This window comes from Prosopis cineraria, unplaced genomic scaffold, assembly GCF_029017545.1.
Source record: "Prosopis cineraria cultivar Desert tree isolate PC_DT_omini unplaced genomic scaffold, ASM2901754v1 PC4, whole genome shotgun sequence".
Classification (NCBI taxonomy): Eukaryota; Viridiplantae; Streptophyta; class Magnoliopsida; order Fabales; family Fabaceae; genus Prosopis; species Prosopis cineraria.
In genome coordinates this window covers 23,639,072-23,648,656 of record NW_026555335.1, presented here as the reverse complement: position 1 = coordinate 23,648,656, position 9,585 = coordinate 23,639,072, and the positions used below count along the sequence as shown (strand labels likewise).

Genomic DNA, 9,585 nt, shown 5'->3' with positions numbered 1-9,585 from the left:
TCCCATGAGTTTTGAATCCAATCCAAGCACTCATGTTGAGAGTACACCATCCATTGACATTGAGCATCTAGAAAAATTATATGCACAAAGGGGTAAATTTTATTGTGTGCATTGTGAGGCTATCTCCCACTTCTATTATGATTGTCCTATTCTAAAAGGATATTGTGAACCACATGGAATAGCCCAAGCCTCACAAGAGAGAAATTACATGTTTCAAGTTGAAGACACACAAAAAGTTGCTCATGAAGCTATTGAGAATATAAATACACCTCAAGCCACTCAATCTCCAAAAGAGAAGGAGTCAATCCAACCCTTACTTCAAGAGGTAATTTCTCCTATTCCTAATCTTGTGTTTTTCAATTAGTGAATTTCTTGTGTTAATATTGCATAATCTTGTGGTGTTAATGCTTGTGTTGTTGAGTAGCTTGACATAATCTTGTGGTTGCTCAATTTATGTGTTTGACCATGGCTGTTGAGAGAGGATTTTGAGTGAATCACTTGGCTAATGTCTTCACCAATTGGTTAATTGAACTAGGGACTTTAATCTAAGACCTAGAGAGGTTAGCTAATTAGGTTAATTGGCTTAGGATAATTTTCTTAAGTCATGACAGCTTTAGTCAAGAGGAAAGGGAAGCTAAACTTAGCCTAATCATGAAAAGATAATGAATCTAAAATCAACTAATCTCTAAGGTTCCATTATTGTGAAAAGGGAAGTTCATTTCACTCACTTTCACTAGCATTTTAATTACTTGCACATTAGGTAATTAGTTTAGATAATTAGCTAGGTAACTAAATTCCTACAAACTTTGGTTGATTTATTTCACTAGATAACTTTCAATTAGACTTAAAACCATTACTTGGGAGATGACCTAGGGTTGGCCCTATATTGCATTAGGGTTAGCTTTAGTGTAATTTTGAGGATAAGCGACTAATTTCCTATCAAGGGGGCAGTTTTGTAAACTAAGGTTTATTTTTTTTAAATTGGGATTTCTATTTTTTATGGTTCCTAATTGAAATTAATGTCCTTAGGGAGTCCTTAATTGTCATTCTCGCATAAATATTTATGGATAAGTATCTCTAGTGGATGCCACGCATACGAATCCCACTACCCCTCCACGATTTGTTTACAATTTCCATGCACCATGTCTTATTCTCACTATATTCTTCCCTCCCTCTCCCTTTGCTTCTCTCTCCTCCTTAACTAATGAGGTACTTACATTCCCCTCAACTTGTGCCTTTTCTTTCTTTCTTTCTTTGCTTACTAGTATTAGACTTTTCTACGACACATGATATTATTTTTAAAGTATTATTTTGCTTCTAATCCTTGAATATGTGACTTATTTTTTGAAGAGCGATCAAGGTTCGAAATCCATTTGTGAAGTGGATTTGATTCCCATTTTCAGTTTGCCTTGACTATTTGCTGGGATTTTTTCCTGAGTTGAGAGAATTGGGAAATGTTGCAGGTTAATGTGATCAATTATGAGAAGTGAATCTTACCTTTGTGCCTTCACCAGAGTTCTCTGCCTCTGGTTTTCAATGCTACATTAATATTTTATTAATTTTTGTTTTCATTTACCAGGCTATATATTTTCCCTGTTCCTTCTTATGAGTCAATAGTTCACTTTGAGAACTTGCTTTTTGTTTGTAATTTTAAAACATTAAGCTAGAAAACTTGCTCACTTGTCTATCTTTTCAACTTCATAAACTTGTCTGATTGATTCTTTGCTATAATCTTCAGAGGACAAATCCTTTTATGATGATGGAATAGGAATAGAAATCGAATAGGGCCTGATCAATTTTAGCCTCAGGAGCAAGGTGCTTCATTGAGGTTTTGAGAAGCACGTGGAGAACAACTAGGAAAATCTGATCTAGTCTATTCACTATCATGGATGGCAGCTAGAAGGGAGCTCTCATGAGCAATAACGGAGTTATACCAGTCATGGTAACATAAGCTGCAACATTTTCTCATGTTATCTTAGCTATTCATTTCTTGACTGTGCTATTGCCTGACTATTAGTTCAATAAGTTATAATCAGACCTAGGATGTTAAGCATTAAGAGCCTAAATTCATATATTCATTACATGTCAACAAGAACTAGCAGGGAAAGGAATTCTTATTCATCCTTGAACTATGTGATTTCAGTAGCACCAGACAATAGTTGTTCAACATGCAAGATACAAAGAAAAATTCTTGTATCTCGGGACCATAAGAATTGATTTATGTCAACTCAACCATTATGGTGAAAGGCCATACTCAATTGAATGGAGTTCATGTCATGCAAACTATTTATTCATTGATTCATATGAATTATATATGACTTGCTAGATAAAATCCAGTCACTGATGGGCAATGTTTATTAGATTTTTGTTTAGTAATTTTGTATGGATGCCTGGCCTATTATTAGAATGTGTAGTATTTGAAACCGATGGGTAGGGAATAATAGGACTAGATTAACTTATTATAATTATCTGAATGAGTGTCTTGCTCTGATTTCCATTTAATTGAAGCCTATACTAGGTGGCCATAAGCCTGATAAAAAGAATAAAATATAAATTGTACTCTTTTGGGATCTTGAAGATGACTTTAATGGTTATTATTATGACAAGGACATGATTTGTGGTTGCTGAGATTGTCAATACCTTATCATTTATTATTTTTCTGATATCTTGAAAGGTCTATTACAATAACTCGAGTAAACATTAGAACTTGGAAACACTTCTACTATTAGAAAAATGTAAATTAGCGAGGGAATTTAGTGAGGGATCGTCTATTCCTCTCTAAAATATCAAATTAGCAAGGAAATTAGCAAGGGACGTTGATTTCATAGCTTGACTTAAAATTATTGAGGAAAATAGTGAAGGATTGTCAATCCCTCTTTAAAATAAGAGAATTAGTGAGGAAAATAATGAGGGACTACCAATCCCTCTTTATAAAATAAGATAATTAGTAAGAAAAATAGTGAGAGACTGTCAATCCCTTTCTAAAATAAGAGAATTAGCGAGGAAAATAGCGATGGACCGTCAATCTCTCTTTAAATAAGATAATTAGTGAGGGATTCCATCCCTAGCTAATTATTGAAAAAAAAAAATTAACTTTTGACAATGACTTTTAATTATATATTTAATTATTTTCATTTAAAAATAATAATTAAATTTAAAAATTAACTAAAATATTCAAGATAAAATTATTTAATATTTTTTATTTTAAGTTGAATTTCTTTAATAAAATAATATTTTATTAAAAATATAATATAAAGAATAATTTAACTAAAATATAAATATTTTTAATATATTAATAATTGAAAATAAAATTTAATATGTATATGTGTATAGTTTTATCATATATTATTTGATATATATTTATGTAGTTAAATAATATATATATATATTTTTTAATTTTTCATATAATGACTACAGGTACTTTTCAGTTTAATTAGCAAAGAAGGAGAGCATAAGGTTTGAAAGGTATGAGGTTAAGGGTTCAAGTCTTCGGTTTGGTATAAACATAATGAATATATAACATGATAAGGTGCAAGTGACATGACGTAAGATGAACAATGACGTGTTATGAGTTGTCACACATGTGATGGGTGATAGGGCACAAGATGATAGATGACATGGTGGTTAGCAAGGCATGAGATTGTTGGTGACATGTCACAAGTTAATGCACACATGGCGAGTGATGTGGCATCTTTATTTTTAAATATAAGCATATTTAGTGAAGGACTAATTTCTCGCTAAAGCTATTGAATTTTGAATAGTATTAGAGAGGGATAAGTGAGAGATTCAGTCCCTAGCTAATTTTAGCGAGGGACGTTTAGTAAGGGATATATGATACCTTGCTAAATTTAGCGAGCTTTTTTTTAGCTGCAAATTTAGCGATGGACAAAATCTTTTACTAAAATACAATTTGGCTAGGGAAAATGGCATTTAGCGAGGCACATTCTATTTTTCTAGTAGTGTTCTTTGTCCCCAGGTAAGGAAGGATCTAGATAATGACAACCATGATAAATTTGTAGGATCGAATATTTAAACCCTTGAAATACATTTGGAACTTGAAATTGTATTCTGTCTCCAGTTATTGACAGGTCCAAACTGTCAGTAATACACATATGACAATAAATCGGGGGGAAACAATTCAATCCATTAAGTTGGGACCTGAACAATATTCGATGATTGATCAAATGACTAGGATAATTACTTTTTTGCAAAAATAATTAGTGGCTAAGCCTTGTAAGGTTTGATTTATATACAAGGAAACGCGACATAGAACTTGTGGTAATTTTGAAACAAGGACTGAAGTAGTACAATCAAACAAAATTAAGGTCTACTCCAGAAGAGCCATGCAAAGAATCTCGTGTTGTGAGGTTGTTGATGATATGGCATCATTGACATGCATATGGATCATTGCCATTTATCACTATTATTGGTTGCCACCCATTATCACTAGTTGCCACCGCAGCACCACCAATGTCACCATTAATTGCTGCCAACTAATCACCATTAGTTGTAATCATTACTAACTACCACAAACAGCCATTACTTTTTGTTATACCTACTAGCCACCAGTTGTCAAGCCATCATAGTCAACTAATGCCAGTTACCACTATGCCCCTTCGGTTGGCAACCACTATCATGATCAATGATTATCATATGTCACTACCAAATTAATCATCACCGATCACCAACATTTCTTTATTTTTTTAGATTATAATATTGTTCTTAAATGAACTTGATCTAATATATTGTTCTTTTGTTTTTTGTTTTTTGAAAAGCAATGTTAAAAAAGTGGTTTACAAAATAGTTTTTAAAAACGAAACAAGTTCAAACTAGCACCCGATTCTGTAATTTCCATCATCAATATCGATCACTCGTCATCATCTGCAATCTTGACAATGTTCTTCCCAATATTGTCTCCTTTGAATAGTCCAACGAAAGAAGAAGGGATGCTCTCCACGCCAAAAGAGAGGTCTTCAAGTATCTGCAACTTCCCTGAACGAAGAAGATCCGAAGTTTTTGAAACAAAATCTGCAAAAATGCCCACATAGTCGCTAACCATAAATCCTTTAATGCTGATTCTCTTGTACACGACGTCCAACATGTTCGGTGCAACTCTCTTTGCAGCATCAGTATACTCTGAGATTACACCACAAGCACCCACTCTTCCAAACGCATTCATGTTGGCAACAGCTGCCTCTAACATGTCTCCTCCTACATTGTCGAAATATATGTCGATTCCATTGGGAAAGTACCTGAAAGTTCAAACTAGCTAGCTAGGTCACATTCAATGCAAGCACAATTAATGCCATCCAAAAAATCTTAATTAGCTAGTTTTCTCTTGAAAAAAGGAATGTCAAAGATAAGATAGATAAGATGTGGATTTCACGCAATATTGAAGAGGTGTAGGAGAGACTCGAGAGTTAAAAGGAATATAAAAATGGAATATTGGGATATAGACCTTACATGCAAGATGCATATTCATTTGTATCACTCTAAATATATATCAATAAGCAGATGTAGAGGGATTCAATTTTTATTTTATTTTTTATATTATAGTAGGATATCGCATATTTGTATATTAATAGTTATAAGTTAATCTAGCTCTTTTTTCATATAAAACTATCAATTCCAAAATCTCAATGTGATATTAGCATGAATAAGATGATAATTTAGCCCTTAAACTATAAGCATAGGAGCAAATGAGATGATCCTAAACTCATTTTTTTTTGTACATTTTCATTCTTAAACATTTAAAATCGTGGCAATTTCTTTCTTGCTGTTAACTTTAATTGTTAATTGATTAGAAAATTATAGAAAATTTTGGGACGGATACACCCATTAAAGCAACTTCATGTTATCATTAACTTTTGTTAAGAATACTGTACGTTTTTGGAAAAAAAAAAATTTATGGTTATTTTTACCATTTACCTTAGTTAAATCAATCATATAACGGAACATATAAAGAATTTTGTTATAGATCCTCTATCTATAATTTCATATAATGCACGCAACAAAATAGATGAAGACAATATAGATATATAATAGCTAGCTGGCTATGTGCAAAGATCAATAAGTTTTCCCTCATTCTTTTGCGTCACCATCTTTTTAAACTTTTGGCATGCAAATGCATGAAAGTATACGGATACAGATTATTGAATTTGTTTTTCTTTCCAATTGCATGTGTGTCATCCTTAATTTGTATATTTTTTAATGAGTAATCCAACTATCTTTACAGACTATGTTGCTTAAAAATCGCAATGTAATATCTATTACATTTATTTATTGATCATTAGGTGGGAGACCCGATGAGCAATATATACAACATGACTTATGAACGGATCGAACGTATATTGCCTTTTACCAATCCCTGTAAAATTTTTACTTCTCTTGTTCTGTTTATAGAGAAAAGAAAACGTTAATTTTAGTTTTATTTATAAAAAAATTTTGTATTCATTTTTATCTTTCTATTTTTTATATTAAAAAGAATTATTTTTATAAAAAATTTTACTATTTTACTATTTTTTATATTCATTAAATGTTAGAAAAAATTATTAAAAATAATTCTTTTTATCCATGTAGGGGATAAAGGTGGAAAATTAATAAATTTTAAAATAGAGTTAATGATATTTAAAAATTTTTTTGGTTTCGGTCAAAAATACTGAAAGTAACTATTAAATAGGAAGAAAAGAATATATTGATAATCATAAGGCAACATATCTCATGAGTTTGAAGTTAATCTTGATGCCGTCATTTGCTCACAATATATATAGGACTAACCTTTCGAGAGTGGATTTTAAATCTCTTTCTTCCTTGTAGTTAAATGCATCATCAAACCCTAGCTCGTCTTTGAGTAATGCCACCTATAACAAAATTTCTTATATATTTTGGTTTACTTTGAGCTGAAAAGTACTCCCTCCAATCCAAAGTATAAAGAGCTTTTAACAATAATTCACATACTAATAAAATTCTTATTCCAATGAAAATATTTATTATTTTGCCTTTTTTACCTTTAGTTTCAATTTATAATGAGAGAGAAAAAGGATATAAATTCATAGATACAAAATCTAGGTTAATAAATACTTGGAGAGTAAATCTAAGTTGGGTTCAATAAATCTAAAGGCAATTAATTAATTATACTAAACCTTCTTGGGACTCCCTGCAGAACCCAACATAACAGCCCATAATTTTTGCATATTGACCTACAAAACTTCCGACTGATCCAGATGCTGCTGATACAAATACGTTTTCTCCCTCTTTGGGCTTACACACATAAAAAAAGCCGGCATATGCTGATAGTAGTCCACTAAATCCTGTCATAAATCCAAAAAACAACTAAACAGTGTATAAAGCAAAGAAATAATAATTACTGATAACTGAAACAAAGTATATAATGGTTATTTATAAATAACCGGTATATAGATATCAACTATAAAGCAATTAAAAACTGCTATATAGTTTCTTCTAAATTATATATATAATATCAGAATATATAATGATTAAAAATTATTATATATTGGTAAATTAACTGTTATATAGAGATTATTTTTTTAGTAGTATTTATTTGTAACCAGGCTTATATAAGTTTTGTGGAATTAAAAATTCTTAACGTGACACTATTAGGAGAAACTTTTAAAATTAAGTTTTGTGTTCATCCTTCCTACCAGTTTCCCCACCAACTTAAATATAAATATTTTCTCTCAATTAATATTGGTTTAAAATGTACGCAACTTAGTATTTGTAAAATTTTTTTTCTCTTTTTATCTTTTATATTTGCTCATCTGGTCTTATTTATAAGACAAAGGTAAAAACTTATTAGGGACTAAAGGTAAAAACTTATTAAATTTTAAGATAAAGTTAATGAGATTCAAGATTTTTCTTAGTTTTGATAAAATATGTTAAAAATGACTTATATATAAATAGAACCTGAATATATTAACCTAAATTCTGAACTTTGTGAATTTATTACTTTATTCTCACTCATCATGAATTAGAACTAAGAATAAAAAAAACATAATAATAATATACTCCTCTGTTCAAAAATATAAGGCATTTTTAATCGAATCTTACCCCCAATAAAGTAGTTACCTACTTTTCAACTAACCCTATCTCTTCATATTTACCCCTATTAAACATCCTACAATAAATATAAAATCATTATTAATAGGGGCATTTTTGAAAAAAAAGATAATGATTACACTTTAAAAGACTAAAAATACCTCACATTTTTTAACATCTAACTTCTCAAAAAATATCTTATATTTTTAAATGGGGAAATATATTTTTATCAAGAAAAAAATATAATTGACATGTGAATTATTTTCGAAAAAATATTTATATTTTGGACCGTGAAAAGTAATTAAGTCATGGGTAAGCTATTGCCTAAAACTCCAAGGTAGCGAGTGAGTGGAAACTCGGGGGACTCTAATTTGTGCATTATGCTTCCCTCTTTAACCAAACTATACTGTGCCCAACTGAGATTTCCCATAACCAAATCATCCTTCTCAAACTTGGGATTCCCAGAAGTCAAAACCTTTCCAATACCGTTAGCTTCAACAGCCTGCCATAAGCAGACTCGATCATCAATATAACACAAGACAATAATTAATAGTTCATATGATCTGTAACGCGTACCTCACCGAGTGTTACTGGGCTTACAAGTTTATGAGTGGGGCTGAAGCTCTTCATGCGGTTTAGAAGATATCGGTCGACAGAGACGTAGAGATTCTTAATAAGGATATCATCAGAACCAGGGTTGAGTGAGAGAGGAACAGTACAAGTTTTGAGATCAAAATGATGAGATTCTTTTGGTTCACCATCTATGTGGGTCTTAACAACTACGTACTTGTTGGTTGCTTCCATAGTTGAAGACGAAGATAAATAGATACTTTGCTGGCTGCTGAATGTTTTGCCGTCTGCTCCTTTGCTCCTATTTATAGAAAAAATATAGAAAAAAGAAAAAAAATTAATCCTTTTCATAAGATATTTATCAATTTATAATATTTCTCTTTATATTTTTATTCTTATTAAATATTTTAAATAAAAATATTAACAATAAGATTTATGAATATTTGTTAGAGGTAAAGGTGAAAATTAATTAAATTTTAATATAAATTAATAAGATTTTAAAATTTTTTTTGATTCTGATAAAAAATAAGTTAAAAGTTATTTTAGAATCCAAAGACTGCGGTGATAGCTATCAGCAAGCTTGATCGCCTCTTTTGACGACATAGCCTTCCCTTATCTGTTTGTGGCTGTTACTCCTTCTGATCACTACCTTAGTTTGTGGTGCTCTCCCCCTCCCTCCCTTATCTGTGTAGTGTGCGTGCCAGCTAAGGGTTAGCTCACAGTCATTAAAATATAAGATGAAAGTAAACCGTTCATCCTCTAACTATATATAAACTTTTAATTTAATCATTTAATTTGATAAAATATTTTTTCTAATCCTCTAATCTTAACAATGTTAGTTTCAAAATAAAAAATTACAATCATATTTCTTATAACATCCTAATATTTATATAATAAATAAATTATGAAATTTGAGTTTTTATTGAAGATTTAAAATTTGGAATTTATATTATTTAGGTT

At 30.7% G+C, this 9,585-nt stretch overlaps 1 pseudogene; it reads right to left on the bottom strand.

Moving 5' to 3' along the window:
* Positions 1–4,126: 4,126 nt before the first annotated feature.
* LOC129308038 (2-alkenal reductase (NADP(+)-dependent)-like) lies at positions 4,127–8,927 on the bottom strand (annotated as a pseudogene).
* Positions 8,928–9,585: the final 658 nt, after the last annotated feature.